The sequence below is a fragment of the Mustela lutreola genome, chromosome 2 (assembly GCF_030435805.1).
Source record: "Mustela lutreola isolate mMusLut2 chromosome 2, mMusLut2.pri, whole genome shotgun sequence".
Classification (NCBI taxonomy): Eukaryota; Metazoa; Chordata; class Mammalia; order Carnivora; family Mustelidae; genus Mustela; species Mustela lutreola.
The window spans coordinates 171,119,751-171,136,875 of NC_081291.1; the positions used below are offsets into that span (position 1 = coordinate 171,119,751).

The window sequence follows — 17,125 nt, forward strand, 5'->3', positions numbered from 1 at the left end:
ACAAAGCAAACAACCTCTGAACTTTTGGTATAGAGAACAGTTTGGTGATTGCCAGAGGCAAGAGGTAGGTAAAAATGGCCGAAGGTGGTCAAAAGGTGCACACTGTTAGTTATAAAATAAATAAATGCTAGGGATGTAATGTACAGCATAGTGACTGCACTTAATTATACTGTTTTTCAGATTTGAAAGTTGCTTAGAGATTAGATCTTAAAGGTCTCATCACAACAAAAATTCTAATCATATGTAATAGTGAATGTTAACTAGACCTAGTGGTGATCGTTTTGCAGTATATACAATTTTTGAAACATGTACACCTGAAACTAATGTAATGTCAATCATATCTCAAAAAAACTAGAAAATAAACCTATTCTAATACTGCAATTTGCAAATACCAAGAAAACAAAGAATACCCATGATCTGTGGTAAATATGATGAGGAAAACCAAGTAAGCTCCTCAACAAGGGGTATCTGGAGATTGAATGCAAATACAAGTGAACTAATAAGACATGACTTTTTTTGAAATAATAGTAATTATCATGAGAATGTATAAAATGGTTGTAGTGAGATGATCAGTTTTTAATATATCTAAATATGTGTTTGTAGATTTTCAACATTTCCCAAGTGATTTTCTCTCACTAGATCTACACCCAATTCTTATAATGAAGAAGGGTGAAGCTATAAAACCAGTTCTTTGCCCCAAAGATGATTTTTAGTAAAATGAAAGGGAAAACTTTTTACTAGATGGATCTATCAGTATAGTATGTCTTATAATGGACTAGATCATCATAGCTTTTTAAAAAATTTATTTATTTGACAGAGAGAGACACAGTGAGAGAGGGAACACAAGCAGGGGGAGTGGGAGAGGGAGAAGCAGGCTTCCTGCTGAACAAGGAGCCCGATGCGGAGCTCGATACTAGGACCCTGGGATCATGACCTGAGCTGAAGGTAGATGCTTAACTACTTGAGCCACCCAGGTGTCCCTATATTATCATAGCTTTAAGATCAATACTTATTTAAAGCATCTAAAAAAATACTGTTGCTGTTTTTCAAAGAGCCAAATAATATCTATAGCCAACTTTTGTGACTTTAATAACACATTCTCATATACCTTCACACTTTATATATTAAAGTCACATTGTCTTCAAACTCAAAATAATAAATCACATCAAAATATGAATATCATTTACTCCTTTCAAATGAAAAGATGTGATTTATAATGTCATGTTTTGAATGTATGAGTAACATACCTATATCAATCATCTAAATAAGCTATATTACTTAAGAGCTTTTGGAAGGCAAACAAACTGAAAATATTTTGCTATTTTGGTTTTCCTACACAATGAAAACTTTGAACTGCATCTCATCCACCAATACAGCTGTATTATGACCTAACATACATGATTTTTATGTTGATTGCTTGATATTTGGAGGTATATGCCTCTTAATACTTCTCATTTCACTAACATACTAAAAACTTCAAAAAAGAAAAAGGAAATGGAAGACTCATGAATCTAAGAAAGAATCATATTAACCGTTGCATTTCCTTATAAGCTTCCCAGTTTTTCATACACTAGGTCAGTCATATTACCAGACAGCAAACTGTGGCTTGTGAGCCAGGTCTGATCCATCACCTGTTTTTGCAAATAAAGTTTTATTGGTACATAGAGATACCCATTTGGTGAACTTAATCATCCCTGGCTGCCTTCTCAGTACAATGCATGGTTGAGTAGTTCTTAACAAAAAAATTAACAGTATGGATGCAGTATTATTGTATAACCAACCTTCCAGATAACAATTTGAAGGAGCATTAGGTTAACTAATTTGATTAAGAATACATAGTCGAGAAGGCAGGACTGGTAACTAGTAATCAAATTCCACCATCTTTTACGAACCATTAAGATCAGACTAAATAAAATTATGTATGAAATGCTCAGGTGGGAAGACTCTATTTCTTCCTGGTGAAATGTGGTAGGAGGAGAATGGAGAGTATCCTATTACCACCTCATCTGTGAGATTCAGCAGTGCAGGGACTAGACAAGTAATAGTGTTTTCTGACTGAGAGGCTGACTGATAAAGCAATATGTTCCATCCTTGCAGTAGTAATAAAACTCCTGAAATGGTCCGTAAAGCTCAGTAGCCAAGGGGGAAAAAGCAGATGAGCCACATGGAGATGCAGCAGACACCCAAGAGAGGAGAACGAGCTAAATAAATCAGAAATGGATGCTTGGTGCTGAGAAACTTAGATTGACATAAGTTTTCTAAGCAGAAATTTGCCAACACATTTCACAAATATTTCAATGAAAAGCATATATCTTAATATAGTCAATATGAAATCATAAGCAGGAGACAGTACATAATTCCTTAGTGTTTTCTTTATGATTGCCAGGGCATGCTCTCATTTCTTATATGAAATGAAGTTTTTTTGTTTGTTTGTTTTCATTGTGTTGGGAATTCTGGGAGAAGCAAGGGTAATAGTGGAGAATGAGAAGCTATGTCCAGACTGCAGAAACCCCATGTAAATTCCCCCAGTCTTAAACAAAGCTGAAGAGACATCCATGACTTATCTCCTAAGTGGAATCAAACAATGAATCTCACACAGTGTAGTTAGTTCCTTTGAGAAATAATGGCTCATTAAAATCTACGTTTTGCTTACATGGAACAATGAAGAACTAACCAATTTTTTAATAACAAAAACAAAACAAAACTTAAGGCACTTTAAATGTCTACTAACTGAAAATTGAATAAAAACGTGATTAAATAAATTAAATAAATTGAATTGAATTGAAATGAATTGAATAAAAAAACGTACAATTGACTAGTATTCAGCAGTGAAAATATAGTTTACTCTATCAACTAAATGAATGTCACAAGTTATATTAAGTAAAGTAAAGGGGAAAATGAGTGTGTGATTTCATTTATAAAAAAGTTAATAAACACATAAAATAAAATACTATGTAGTTTAGGAATATAGACATTCATGATAAAACTATAAAAACAAAAGGTAATGGGCTACATCTGATTAGGGAATAAAGGAGTTGCTATTAGGAAGGCCCCTTGTGTCTTTTACTTATTTTATTTTATTTTATTTTATTTCTTTTCAGTGTTCCAGAATTCATTGTTTATGCACCACACCCAGTGCTCCATGCAATAGGTGCCCTCCATAATACCCACCACCAGGCTCATCTAAAATTTTTTCCCTCTCCCCTCCAAAACCCTCAGTTTTTTTTCTCAGAGTCCACAGTCTCTCATGGTTCATCTTCCCCTCCAATTTCTCCCTACTCACTTCTATCCATCTCCCAATGTCCTCCATGTTACTCCTTATGCTCCATAAGTAAGGGAATCCATATGATAATTGACTCTCTCTGCTTGACTTATTTCACTTAGCATAATCTTCTCCAGTCTCATCCATGTTGCTACAAAAGTTGGGTATTCATCCTTTCTGATGGAGGCATAATACTCCATTGTATATGTGGACCGTATCTTCTTTATCCATTCATCCTTTGAAAGGCATCTTAGTTCTTTCCACACTTTGGTGACTGTGGCCATTGCTGCTATGAACATTGGGATACAGATGGCCCTTCTTTCACTATATCTGTATCTTTGGGGTAAATACCCAGTAAGGCAAGTGCAGGGTCATAGGGTAGCTCTATTTTTGATTTCTTAAGGAATCTCAGCACTGTTTTCCAAAGTGGCTGCACCAACTTGCATTCCTACCAACAGTCTAAGAGGGTTCCCCCTTCTCCATATCCTCTCCAACACTTGTTGTTTACTGCCTTGTTGATTTTGGCCATTCTAACTGGTATAAGGTAGTATCTCAATGTGGTTTTGATTTGAATCTCCCTGATGGCTAATGATGATAAACATTTTTTGTGTCTTTCAAAAGCAGTGATGATTCGTTTCTATTGGGAGAAAAATGTACCCACATTCATTTTTAAAATATTACATATACCTTACATGTAAATCATATTTGGTGTAGAATCAACATGTGTTAAGAAGATAGTGTCCTCTCAACAAAGTTGAGTTGATTCATAGATTTGTTTTCATAATAAATTATAATTTTCCTTGGTTCATCTTGTTTTCAGATAAAACAGTATCAGTGACTTTCTTTTTTTTTTTAAGATTTTATTTATTTATTTGACAGACAGAGATCACAAGCAGGCAGAGAGGCAGGCAGAGAGAGAGAGAGAGAGGAGGGAGCAGGCTCCCTGCTGAGCAGAGAGCCTGATGTGGGGCTCAATCCCAGGACTCTGGGATCATGACCTTAGCCAAAGGCAGAGGCTTTAACCCACTGAGCCACCCAGGTGCCCCTATCACTGACTTTCTTATGGAAGTGACAATGCAATGAGGACTCTATCCATTTTGACAAATGACCTATAAAATCAATCATTAGATTCTTAGCATCACTAGTCACTAGGGAGATACAAATTGAAACCATAAGATATCACCTCCTGCCTATGAGAATGGCCATGATTAAAGAAACAAGAGGTAAAAAATGTTGGTATGAATGTAAAAAAGGAACCCTTGTGCACTGTTGATTGGAACATAAATTGGTGCAGCCACTATAGAAAACATTATGGAGGATCCTCAAAAAATCAAAAACAGAACTACTCTATCATCCAACAATTCCACTTCAGGGAATATATTCAAAGGAAACAAAAACACTAACTTGAAAAGATCTCTGCACCTCCATCTTCATAGTGGCAACATTTATAATAGCCAAAACATGGAAACAACCTATGTGTCTATTAATGGATAAATGGATAAAGAGATTGTGGTATATTGGAATACTATTCAGCCATTTAAGAAAAATGCAAGAAAATCTTAACATTTGCAACATTGTGGATGGACCTTGAAGGCATTGGGCTAAGTGAAATAAGTCAGACAAAAAAGGCAAATACAATATAATTTCACTTATATATAGAATCTAAAAACAAAACCCAAAACAAACTTAGAGAAATAGAGATCAGACTTGTGGTTACCAGAGGCACAGGGTAGTGGTGGGAGAAATTGGAGGAAGGTGTTAAATGGCACAAAATTCCAGGTAAAAGTAAATAAGTGCTAGTGATGTAATGTACATCACAATGACTACAGCTAACCCTGCTCTATGATATACAGGAAAGTAGTTAAGAGTGTAAATCTGAATAGTTCTCCTCACAAGGAGAATTTTTTTCCCTTTTTTAACCTTCTTTTCTTTGTATTGTGTCTATATGAGAAGATGGATGTTAGCTGAACTTATCACACTAATCATTTCACAATAGATAGAAATCAGACCACCATGCTGCACACCTAATACAGAGAAATATGTCAATTATTTCTCCATTAAAAAAAAAAAAAAAACAGACAAAAACCAATCTTTGGTCCACAAATACTAAACCAAAGGTGTGTTAAGATATGCGTGTCCAATGTCCCTTTTGATTATTATACATCAAGCATAACATAATAATTGTACTTTAAGAATGATCTAGAAAATGAAAGTGATAGAATAATGAATTAAAAAGAACAAAGAACATGAGACAGTCTATTAGAAGATTCAGTATACGTAAAAAAATGGAAACCCTTCCAGGAAAATAGTTGGGTTTTATATCCTAATAAAAATTATAAGGGTCTCTTGCTTTCAAAAAGACGAAACTGTCTCCCTGGGAAATGATGGGTCCTGCTCTGAGGATCACTGCAAAGTGATAGAAAAAGAGCTGCACCAATAATGAAGTCTGTGCTTGCTCTAAACTGCTAAGAACATCAGAAATTGTTTTAATTTTGATATCTCTATGACAGATCCTGCCTTTTTTTCCTGTATGTCTTTTTTGGACCTTACCGTTTCCCTTTCCAAAACATAAAGGGAAGATTACACACGGGCACTCCCACGCTTACGTATATAAAGATAGCATGTAAAAGTGCTGGCCTCCACAGACCAGAGCACAGGTATTGTCAAATACTGTGAATTGATCCAGGCAACTTAACGATCTGACAGAAAAGCATCCTTACCATGCAATGCAATTTCTGTGGAATTCATGATTGCTCTCTGGACTAGTCCTGTGTCTTGAGAGCAGGAATCTCTCCAAAAAGATAAACTTACTTGGGACAGGCTGTCGACCTGAACTCTGGGGGCAGAATTCTGAAAGCCCTGAGCATTCCATATTACTTCAGAACTCTTTCCAAGTTTGATTTTGAAATCAGAAGTGGAAGAGGGAAAAAAAGAGGTACTTTGGAGGGCAGAAGGGTAGTTTATGATGTTTCTTTTTTGATGGATTACCTGCTCTCTGGTACACCAGCTGAGAGAGACCGCAAGGTTACAGGGAACATAAACTGAAGGAGAGCACTGGCATTTCCTGAATTTTACACAGGTCCTGCAGCTTTGATACATGACTGCCCTGCACAAGGCCATCAATTCTCTGTGCGGCACTATGCTGAGTGGAATATGCAATTTGTATGATTATAGTTATCATTATTACATCAGGCTGAACAACATTTTCAGCTCTGCGAAGTAGAAGGGAGAGAGGCATCAGAGGGGCTGGGATTCAGGCTGACAAAGGAATGGAAAGGGGAGAGGAGAGAGTTTGGGGAATTTCTTTTAAACCCTTTGCTGCTGGTTTCCAGTTCTTGACAATGGAGTGTGTGTCTGGGCTGTGTTCTGATGGATTCCGTGATAAATGGGCCAAGGAATCTGCATTTTATAAGTGCCTTCAGGTGATACTTAGGAAAAATGTTGATGGTACAAGTATGGATATATTTTAATTGCCTTTCATATTTGTTTCAGTCCTTTGAAAAACATCTCTCTACTCTGAGAAGCCTGGTACATATTTGTTAAATTTTGGATTTTGTGAGATGGAGATTGGATATAAGCTGTTTGATTGACAGGGCTTTGGTCTCCCTGTCCCTAGAAGATTGCTTAATATGAAGTGGTCATCAATCAATCAATAAATATAGATTTAATATGTAAGGGTAGTAAATCTATGCATACTCTGAGTCAATGTTATCACTAAATTTTAGATGCTTTTGGACAATAGTTTATCATGTGGCATCTATTTGGGGAGTTGGAGGTACAATATATTCCTGTAACATCATGATAAAGCGCATAAAGGAAGCTCAAACCTTAACCTAAATTTTTCATTCATTTGCTCAATGGTTTTAGATGGTGTGTCTTCTCTAAGGACCTAGGGCTAAATTTTTAGTTTTAAGCATATCAAACAGAAATGTGCTCTGTGCATTTCTGGGTTTTCCTATTCTCTGAATGAATATTAGTAAGATGGAGATTACCATTAAATTTTGGAAAATAAAGTCTCCAAATTGATGAAAGTCAAAGAACATTCCGACTTTTCAAATTTTAAACTTGGCACTGATTCAGTTAGAACACACTATCCCTAGTATGGGAAGAATCTTTCCTAAGCTACTGACTCTGCATGTTAGCAAGTCATGGCTTTTTTTGTTGTTTTTCCTAGTAACATTTTAGGAGCTCCTCCACAGGGAGTATTATTACTAGGGAGTTATAGACACATACATAAATTGTGGAATGTCAACAACAAGAAAAAATCATTTTGCTTAAAAACATGTTATAAAATTATTTGAAAATTTAAATGAAACAAGAGTCTGAAAGCATTATAACATTACATATCTTGAACTTACATGCTTATCACATTACATAATTAGAACTTATTTGATGGGTAAATGGAGGTTAATTCATTTTAAGGTTTTAATTTTCTTAGGTAGATGAATACAAAGGTTAAAATTTAACTAGAGTATTGACATTTTGGAAATACTTGCTATATATAGTATAAGATTAAAGGAAAAATAAATGATCACGACTTGGTCAATTACATATAAATTGACAGTTGTGGCCACAGTGCCAGAAATGACATAATGTAAATTTCATTTTATTATATATACATATATATGCAGTATGTAATTACATGAAATTATATTTGAGTCATAGATAACAGTACCTTGAACAAAAGGTGTAGGGCCTTGAGTTTCCTACAAAAGTGACATTTTAATTGGTTCCAAAATATCTGGGTGGTGATTGGGAGGGTAATTACTGTTTTGTCCCACTTATAACTATTTGAATGAAATGCTAGAGGAAGATCACATTTTTTAAGATTTGTTTTAACATCTTGATGTTCTGTTGATGTTTTCTTAAAGTCTACTTTCTAGAAAAGTGCTAAAACTGGTAATGGGTCTAATAGTGATGAGATTTCAGTCTACTCCCAGTCAAGACAATCTGAAATATCTATTCTTTGTGAATGATCAAGCTAACAGTGTGCTAAATACAGTTGGTGATTCTGTGACAGTCTCAGTCTGTTTCTTAAGAAAAATTGAAATGTTTTCACTTCATGGAACAAAAATATTAATTTAAATTGTTTCATAGGAAATGAAAATAGCTTCTTTTTATATAGTTTGTACTAGTGATTGCCTCTCTGTGGGTGAAATTATAGCTACATTTTGTTTCCCTTTTTTTGCATTTTTATACATGGGTGCACATACATATCTCTCTGCAATGAATATATACTTCTCTTTTAAAAATAAATGACTTAAAAACCCAAATGAACTAGAAAAAATGTCATTATGCAGAATTAAAGGATAAAACGGCTTTCGTTAAAGCAGTATTCTATATGGATGTTGTGAATATTCTTTACAACTTTTACAAAATTAAAATTCATTTACTTATTTAAGAAATAGTTATTTAGTTCCTACCAAGTGCCAGGCACTGGTCCAGGTGCTGGGATATAGTGATGAATAAAGAGAAATTCCTAATATCATGGAGCTTGTATTCTAACTGGGGACAACAGATGACAAATTATGTACTATGTCCAGAGATGACAAATACAGTGGGGAAAAAAAAAAAAAACAAGAAAACATGGTGAGGGGATAGAACATGATGAACAGGTGCTGTTTGTATAGCAAGGTAGAAGGTAACAAGGTATCTAAATAGATCAGGGGACATTTTAGTAGGAATCTGATTGAAGTCGGTGAGCCAAGCCAAAGGTAAAGTAGACGTAAGTGAAGAGGCACCAAGTGGAAGCATGGTTGACATTTGCAGTTATCAAGGAAGCCAGAGTGGATGGGGTGGATTTTGAGAAGGGAAAAGGGCACAATATAAAGTCAACCAGGATAACAGGAAGGTCAGATTCCATGGAGATTTGGGGGTCATACTTTTCTGAGATGAAAAGTTGTTGGAGGCTTTGAGCAGAGAGGATGTTCTGTTATGTAATTAGCAGGAGCACTTGGCTACTATGTGGACAGGAGATGGTAGCAGGTGAGAAGTAGAAGCTAAGAATCCAGGATGAAGCCAGTGAACATTTCAGGTGAGAAAGGATGACTCTCACTCTCTGGGTTTCTAGCCGAGTAGTTCTTGGGTATGTACATATCCTTGGATCTTCTGAAAGGTTTGTCTCAAGAGATTTCTTTCGTGACATAAATAATGAAACTCTCATTTGGTTACTGTTGGAAGCAACGATGAACAAAGCTACCAGCCATGGCTTGAAATTATCTCCAACTTATTGGCTCTGATGAAAAACAGCATTACAAAATTGAACAAATATTAATCTTTCAATTTTATTTCCATCATTTAGTATATAATGCAGTCCTATTGAAGAGATGTTTAGAGAGTTAGAATATTAGCATTTAAATTGTTTTTATTAAAGTCTATTATACCCATTTAGGTCTAAGATTGAATTTTATTCTTAAGATGTAGAACAAAGAGTACAAAGGATCTTAGACAATGAATTTGGAATTGTTGAATCTTTCTCTGGAAGAAGTAGTGTTTCCTGTATGTAAGGGTCAAGTGTGTCCTGGAAACTAATGGAGAAAAAAAGGACTTAACCTCCAAGAAAATTTATATCTAATTTTACATCACTCATGGCAGCATTAAAAAGGAGAAATAAAAACAGAGTGGAAGAAGGGAGATTAGATTGCAGAGTGGATTGTTTACTTGCCTTTGCCTCCTGGATTTTCATTCTTTTCTTTTATCTCTGCAGCCTTGAGGATTTATCAGCACCCATTTCATTTGTCTTTCTCCAGATTTAAAATTGAGGTGATGAGATGGAATATTACCTGTGTGCTTCGGAACATCCATGACTGACGTGTGATAGTTGCCCGGGAAACTAGAGATGAAATTCCACAGGACTTTGAGATGCTTTACATTTGAGAAGAAGGTTCAGCTCAAGTTTAAACAGCATCTTGACAGTGAGCATTGATCTCTTATGTTATCTGTTGGTATATTAGAGCTGCAGATGACAGAAAAACCCCAACTCAAAGTGGCTAAATCAACAAAGAAAATTATTATCTAATAGAACTGAAAGTCCAGAGGTAGAGGGATCCAAGTATGTTATAATGAAACGTTCAATTTAATCAAGAATCCAGGTACCTTTCTTCTTTATCCTCTGCTGTTCTCAGCTACCTTCTAAGGCTGGCTGGCCTTAAGGCTTTGAGATGGCTGCTAATGATAAACTGAGCAATATTAATTCTTATTTATGCTAGCAGGAGACAAAAGGGGAGATTTCTCCCTTAAACCTAGAAAATATTCCTTCTTTTCAATGTGACTGAGAAAATTTAATTCACTTGCCGATTTCTAGATTAGTGAAAGGCGTTCTCTAACTGGCTTAAAAAAAATCAAAATCTCCCCTTGAGGACTAGATATATTGTGACTCTCTGGGCTAAAAGGGCTTTATTAAGAAGTAAAAAGAGGAAATTGTGTGGTAGTTGTCAGCTATATCATACAATGAAGAGGCAATGGTTAACAAAAGACTTTATACTGAGAAAAAAAAAAAAAATTCAAGTACCCGGTTCCATTATCTTCAACACAGTGGCTGTATATTTCCATCATTAAGGACCAAAATAGAAGAGAAAGGGAAGGAGTTTTGTTAAGTCCAACTTTTCACCTTCCTATAATATTTTGAAGCATTCCATTAAGGAGCTTAGAAATAGTAATTTTAAAACAAAACATAAGCATAGTGTTAAGTATCCAAGAGTTAAAAATCAATGAATACTTATAATGTTATAATTACAATCAGTTGTTGATATTTTCCTGTATCCTGAATTCCTTGAGAGACTGATAATAATTTATTTCAACATCTATATTAACTATCCCTATAGATATAAACACTAGTAAGCAATTAAACAGCTTTTTTAAGACTCTGTCCTTTCCTTCTGGGATTTTTTATTAAAAATAATTTCAGCAGATGAAAAAAAACTTAGCAGACAAAGGCCCGATCAAGCAAAAGCAGATACACGATATATTCTTGCTTTCTTTGCAAGTTGTCTATGAAGAATGTATTAATTTCTACTGCTGTGTAATAAATTATCATAAACTTAGTGGCTTAAAGCAATGCAAATTTATTATCTTACACTTTCTGTAGGGCAGAAGTCTGAGCATGGTATAGATGGGTTCTATGTCCAGGTTTTTACAGGGTGGCAATCAAGGTTACAACCAAGTATCAGTCACACTGTCACTCCCATCTTAGTGTTCTCTTCCAAGCTCATTACGGTTATTGGGAGTATCAGTTCCTTTTAGTTGTAGGTTTGTCCCCATTTTCTTACTAACTGTTGACCAAGGAACACTCTTGGCTCCTGGAGGCCACCTACAGTTCCTTATTAGTGTTTGCTTTTTCCTAAGCCAGCAGGAACATGTCTCTCTGACTTTGAATCTCTGACTTCCTCTATCTCTGACCACAAGACTCAGATCTAAGAGCACATAAGATTAGTTCAGGTCCACCTGATAATTTCTCTACCTTAACGTCAATTGATTGGGGATAATAATTTGATGGGTAAAATCCCTTTATAGTAGCACCTAGAATTGAACAAGTGCGAGAAAGTGAGGGACACTAGGGAGCTTCCAATGCAAGAAAGCTGAGCTGACAATACAGAGGTTTCATCTCACCACAGAAGATCAAAATATTTTTGGCTCAGCTGTTGGTTAGTGAAAGCTAAACATCTCAAAAAGTCTCCCCTTCTTCCCACCTGTACACAAATCACTTCATTTTCTCTCTGACAAAAAAAAAAAAAAAGAAAGAAAATTACAAAGAATTACCTCCACTGGCTGGAATGGTAGGATGAAGAAGCAGAGGAAGATAATGAAAAAATAATAGACGATCTGGGGAAAATGAGGAAGAATGCAATTAAGGAGAAACAAGAAGAAATGAAAACAAACAAGCAAACAAGTAAGCATCCATGAGGGAGAGTTGGTGTCAGGGTCTATGCATTCGAGATAAAGCTAGAAGAGAAAGCATTATAGGAAAAAGGAAGGATGGAAAAAGCCAGGTGGGGACAGCAGCTTTGCAAGTAGCAATAATGAGGGTATCTGTGGCCATAGGTTGGCTTTGAACAAGGCACTCTGCTTCTTTTTCGTAAATAATTTCCTGTGGTGAAGGAAGGCTGATGGCAGCACATATTTGTGTATATATCTTGATCTTGTTGACAGTGTTTCTCAGCACTCACTTTGTTATGGTCTGGCTGCTGCTTCGAGGAGCCAGGCAAAGCAGATAATATTACACTTAATAAAAACATACGAAGGCCAAAAACATAGCAACGAACAAAAGAAATTAAAAATAGCCCAAGGTAGTCTTATAGTCTCCTTGCAACAAACCATTTGGACAAGAAAGCGAGAATGTATATAGTTCAGTGTGGTTTTTATTCCTCTTTTTCTAATACACTAACAAAAATGAATATAATTTAAAACAACTTCATAAATCCATTTGCCCCAGAGCACCAGTGGATAAAGAAAGATTGCAACTTGGTACCAAGTGGTTCTTAGTTACTAAATCAGAAATGATCAAATAAAGTTAATGACAGGGCTTGGCTAAGCAGAGACTTTCAATAGCGTGTGTGCGGGTGCAGGGGGGAGCAAAATCAAGTGCAGATGTATTCCAAGTAGCTGTCCTTCAAGCAGGCCATATGCATCTCTTTTAAAATAAGTTATGAATGATTGCAGAAGTGTTTCCTTTAAAAAATAAGGAACAAAGACTATCACAAATACAGAAAACTTCGTTTTGGCTTCTGATTTTTTGATGTTCCTGAGCCTTTAGATTCTTAGATCTATAGAAGAAGGGCCTAGGATTGAGGTTGAGCATTTCTGTGACACCATCTGTTCGTAGCCAACAAGATGAGCACATATACTGGCTGCTCCCAACGTCCTTTATAAAGATTCATTTTTCTCTTTGAAGAGACACTGTTGACCATGAGGTTATGCTGTTGACTCATTTTCATTTTCTTGTGGGAATTAGTGAGGGAGATATGAAGAAAGGAGAGGAATTGAGAAGAAACATCTCTCTCTCTCTCTCTCTCTCTCTCTCTCTCTCTCTCTCTGTGCCAAGAAGCTCTAGGGCACAACAGAAAGGTGATTCAGAATCCAACATTCTAGCAAATCTGATGCCCATTCTAATTAGATGACTACTCATTTTTGGACTTTCATAAGACATCTCCCATAAGAATGAAGAGGCAGAGATTTGCAGGAGTGTTGATAATGGCTGCCAAAGCCAGCAATGGTGATAAAAGACATAATTTAGGCTAATATTTTAATTAATGAATTAAATCACCTACACTGACCTCCTTGGGTATGTGTATCTACTTTTCCCCTGGCTTGCAGATCTGACTCCTTGCATATGACTTACCATTAATGGATTATCAGGCATTATTTCTCTCACTAGGTCCTCAAATTAAAAAAATACTTGTGCTCCACTCCCCATGTCTTTCATGTCACTAAGCTACCAGGAAGCAGTAACACTTCTGGGGTAGGTATGGATTTTCAAAATACAGCTTAGGGAGGCCCTGGGTTTCTGAAGTAGGTAGTGAAATTTTTAATCACAGGGCACTCACTCAGAACTCCTATGATTCTTTGGTTCAGGAAAATATGCTGTATCATTTTGCAAGCTATAACTGCAAGATACTTAAATCGTGTGAAGCTGTTATGTTCCTTCTGTAGCTTGATCTTTATTTTGGTTGGATCTCAACTCTGATAAAGGTTGGCATGGATAATTCTGGTCTGAAATGGTTATAGTTAGGGTATCTAGGTGGCACAGTTGGTTAAGTGTCAGACTCTTGGTTTCTGCTCAAGTCTTGATTTCAGGATCCTGATCCCAGTGTCCTGATCTCGTGGGTCATGAGATTGAGCCCCAAGACAGGCTCCACAATTAGCTTAGAGCCTGCATGAGAGTCTTTCTCCCTCTCTCTCTGCCCCTCCCACCTGTGCTCTCTCTCTCTCAAATAAATAATCTTTTTTCAAAAAAGGTTACAGCTATACCAAAGTCTATATAAATATTTTCATCTCATTATGCTCTACCACACCATTGTTATTGAGTTTTCCTGAGAGAATATACTGGGGGGCCAAGATCAATGTACTAATTTATTGACATTTATAGATCTCCTAATATAGCTTTTGAGGAAAATAAAGTGATTTGATATATAACAGTATTCACTAATGCATATGTAGGATAAAAATTTAAAAATATATAAGTAGGATAAAAATTAGCTGTTTCAAAATTGTTAAAAAATCAGAATTTCACTTCAGAGTAATAATTGCTTTAAATATAATAATAATAATGCCCACATGACACAACTTTATTCAGAAAATTGTGAGTGTGAATAACTTGATCATGTTTCTAGTGAAAGTTCTTATGAGTGACATTTGTGTTTGTTCTGTATCTCCCTTTGACATGCCATGCTGCTAATACCACATTAATGGGTTAAATTAATTTTTTTCATTTATCTGGAATATAAGAGCGAATGAAGAATTCTTAAATTAATTGGATTATTTTATTCAAATGCTTCCAGGCTGATTATTATGATACCTAAGTAATCAGACTCAATCTAAATAAATTAATTCAACAAAATATTAGCCTAATTTGTGTTTTAATGGAATCATTTCATTAATATTGTCAGGAGTGAGTAGAAAAGTTTCCAGACATCTTAAAGAACACCAGCAGAGGAAATGTGATCAATAGATTATGGCTGACAAGGGAGTTTACTAAGTTAAGAAAACTATGCTATTGGTCTGGTAGGAAGGGGGAATGATATTACTTCCTAATTTACTGAGAAATTAAGGTCACCCTATATGCAAATACTCATCTTCCACCTTTTTTTCATTTCTAAAATCACTCTTAGCTTCTCCCTCTCTTTTCCATTTTACTGTCTCTGAGAAAGGAATAATCTTTTTTAACCAAGTCTTGTTCTTCTGGTTAATGCTCTAATCCCACTCAATTTTCTGTCTTCTCTAGGGCTTTGATTTATCAAATATGTCCTTTACAATTCCCTATCGATGGATCAATGAATCAGTCTCTAGAAGAAGGAATACCACATGCATCAGGTTTTTTTGTTTTGTTTTGCTTTTCTATATTCAGTTGATGGGGGTATGAAGAACCCAAGATTTTTTTTTTTCAAACATAGTTAAGGTAAGTTAATTCATGTATAAGTGATTTAGATGTAGGCTTTAAGCATCTGTAGCTGCTAACATTACAGAAAGAAGGATGACTAGGATTTCATTACCGCACAATAGAACATACAACCATGAAGTAATCTTGCCAAAAAATAATGAAAATGAAAGAAAAACTTGATTTTGAGGAAATTTAGTTGAGAATGTTAATTTAATGGAAATTAAAGATGACTGATGAGCATGTGAAGTAACACTATAGGGCTGCAGTCAGCACCAAGGTTCTTTTTTCCAGTGTTTAAATTGCAAGTGAATAATCAAAATTGAGGGGGAACCTTACAGATTAAAAAATGTTTAAACAATGTAACATCTAATTGCAATGTGTAGCCCTTAGTTCAATCTTATTTAAACAAGTGTTAAGAAAAATCACATATGGGGGACAATTGGAAATTTGAACAGTAAGTAAATATTCAGGGATATTAAGGAGCTAATGTAAACTGTCTAAGATGTATTGACAAAACAAAAACAGGTGTATCCTGTTAACTGGCACTGAGGTTATGTTTTCATTTCTTTAAAGAGACATTGTTTAGAGATACATACTAATACATGTATTGGTGATGGACTCTGGTTACCTGGGAACTTTTTGTGCTGTTCTATTTTCCATGTTTGAATGCCGCCTGATAAACTGCCTAGTGCAGTTAATATAAGATTAAAAGAAAGATAGTTGCTCACTGGATAAACCACGAAGACTGACTACCCTTTTAGCTGATTCCTTCTATACCCAATATTTGATCAATAAATTGTCTTGAATCAGTTTAATACCACATCAGTACTGTGATAAAGCCTCAGAGTTCCATTATAAGCACCAAATCATAAGTGCCTGGTTGATCAGACATAATATAATATTATTTAGTGAGAATAGGGTTTAGAACAGTCAAGAGATCTACACCTGTTTTTGTTTTGTCAATATATCTTACTCCTACATAGAATAGTAAAATTACTGTCAGAAAGTTGTTTTTTGTTTTGTTTGGTTTTGATTCACTGTACCATACTGCATCTCATTTGCTGCAGGAGACATATTTAAGGAAAGGAGAGTTAGATTTGCCAAAGATGGAGTTCAGTTTTCCAAGTGCCTGGGGAAAAAAACAAAAGGTAGAGGAAGTTTCCTGTGACCCCTTTCTTTAGTGTGTTCTTTCAACACAAATCATCTCTTTGACTAATGGACAAACTGAGAAATAGGGTTTATTAAGCCAGTCAAAAAGTAAATGAAAATGGAAAAATGTTTAATAAGTGTGGAATCAAAATAAGGATGTTATATGCAATTGTCTTACCATGATTGATATATGCCCACTTTTATCATATGGGTAAGCCTGCTAAGCAGAGCCAAGTACCTATAAGAGCAGCCCATTCCTCTAGGAAGGCCAATATTACTCTGAACCATTTTTGCTGTTTGTCTCTTGTGTTTCAGACTCGAGGCAGAATATTTTTGTTATGATATCATCATGTGTTTGGATGCACAGTGCATGGCTTGCTTATCGTTGCCTCTCTACATCAGCACAATTTTCTAACATATAATAAGTACTTCATAAATATTTGTTGAATAAATGAATAAATAAATTCATGTGGATTTTACTGTATATTACACTCATTACATTTTAAATAGCATCTTTCTGAGAGATTGGGGATTGTAAATAGTGAGCCATTAAATGCAATAGTATGTTTCATCAGTTTTATATTAATGACTATTAGCTTCAATGTCAAGGGGTGCATTTG

At 35.4% G+C, this 17,125-nt stretch overlaps 1 long non-coding RNA gene across 1 annotated transcript; it reads left to right on the plus strand.

Moving 5' to 3' along the window:
- Nucleotides 1–10,112: 10,112 nt before the first annotated feature.
- Nucleotides 10,113–16,911, plus strand: LOC131825922 (uncharacterized). The gene is made up of 3 exons (XR_009351370.1): nucleotides 10,113–10,176; nucleotides 15,201–15,374; nucleotides 16,821–16,911. It is a non-coding gene; the product is annotated as an uncharacterized LOC131825922 (long non-coding RNA).
- The last annotated feature ends 214 nt before the right edge of the window (nucleotides 16,912–17,125 follow it).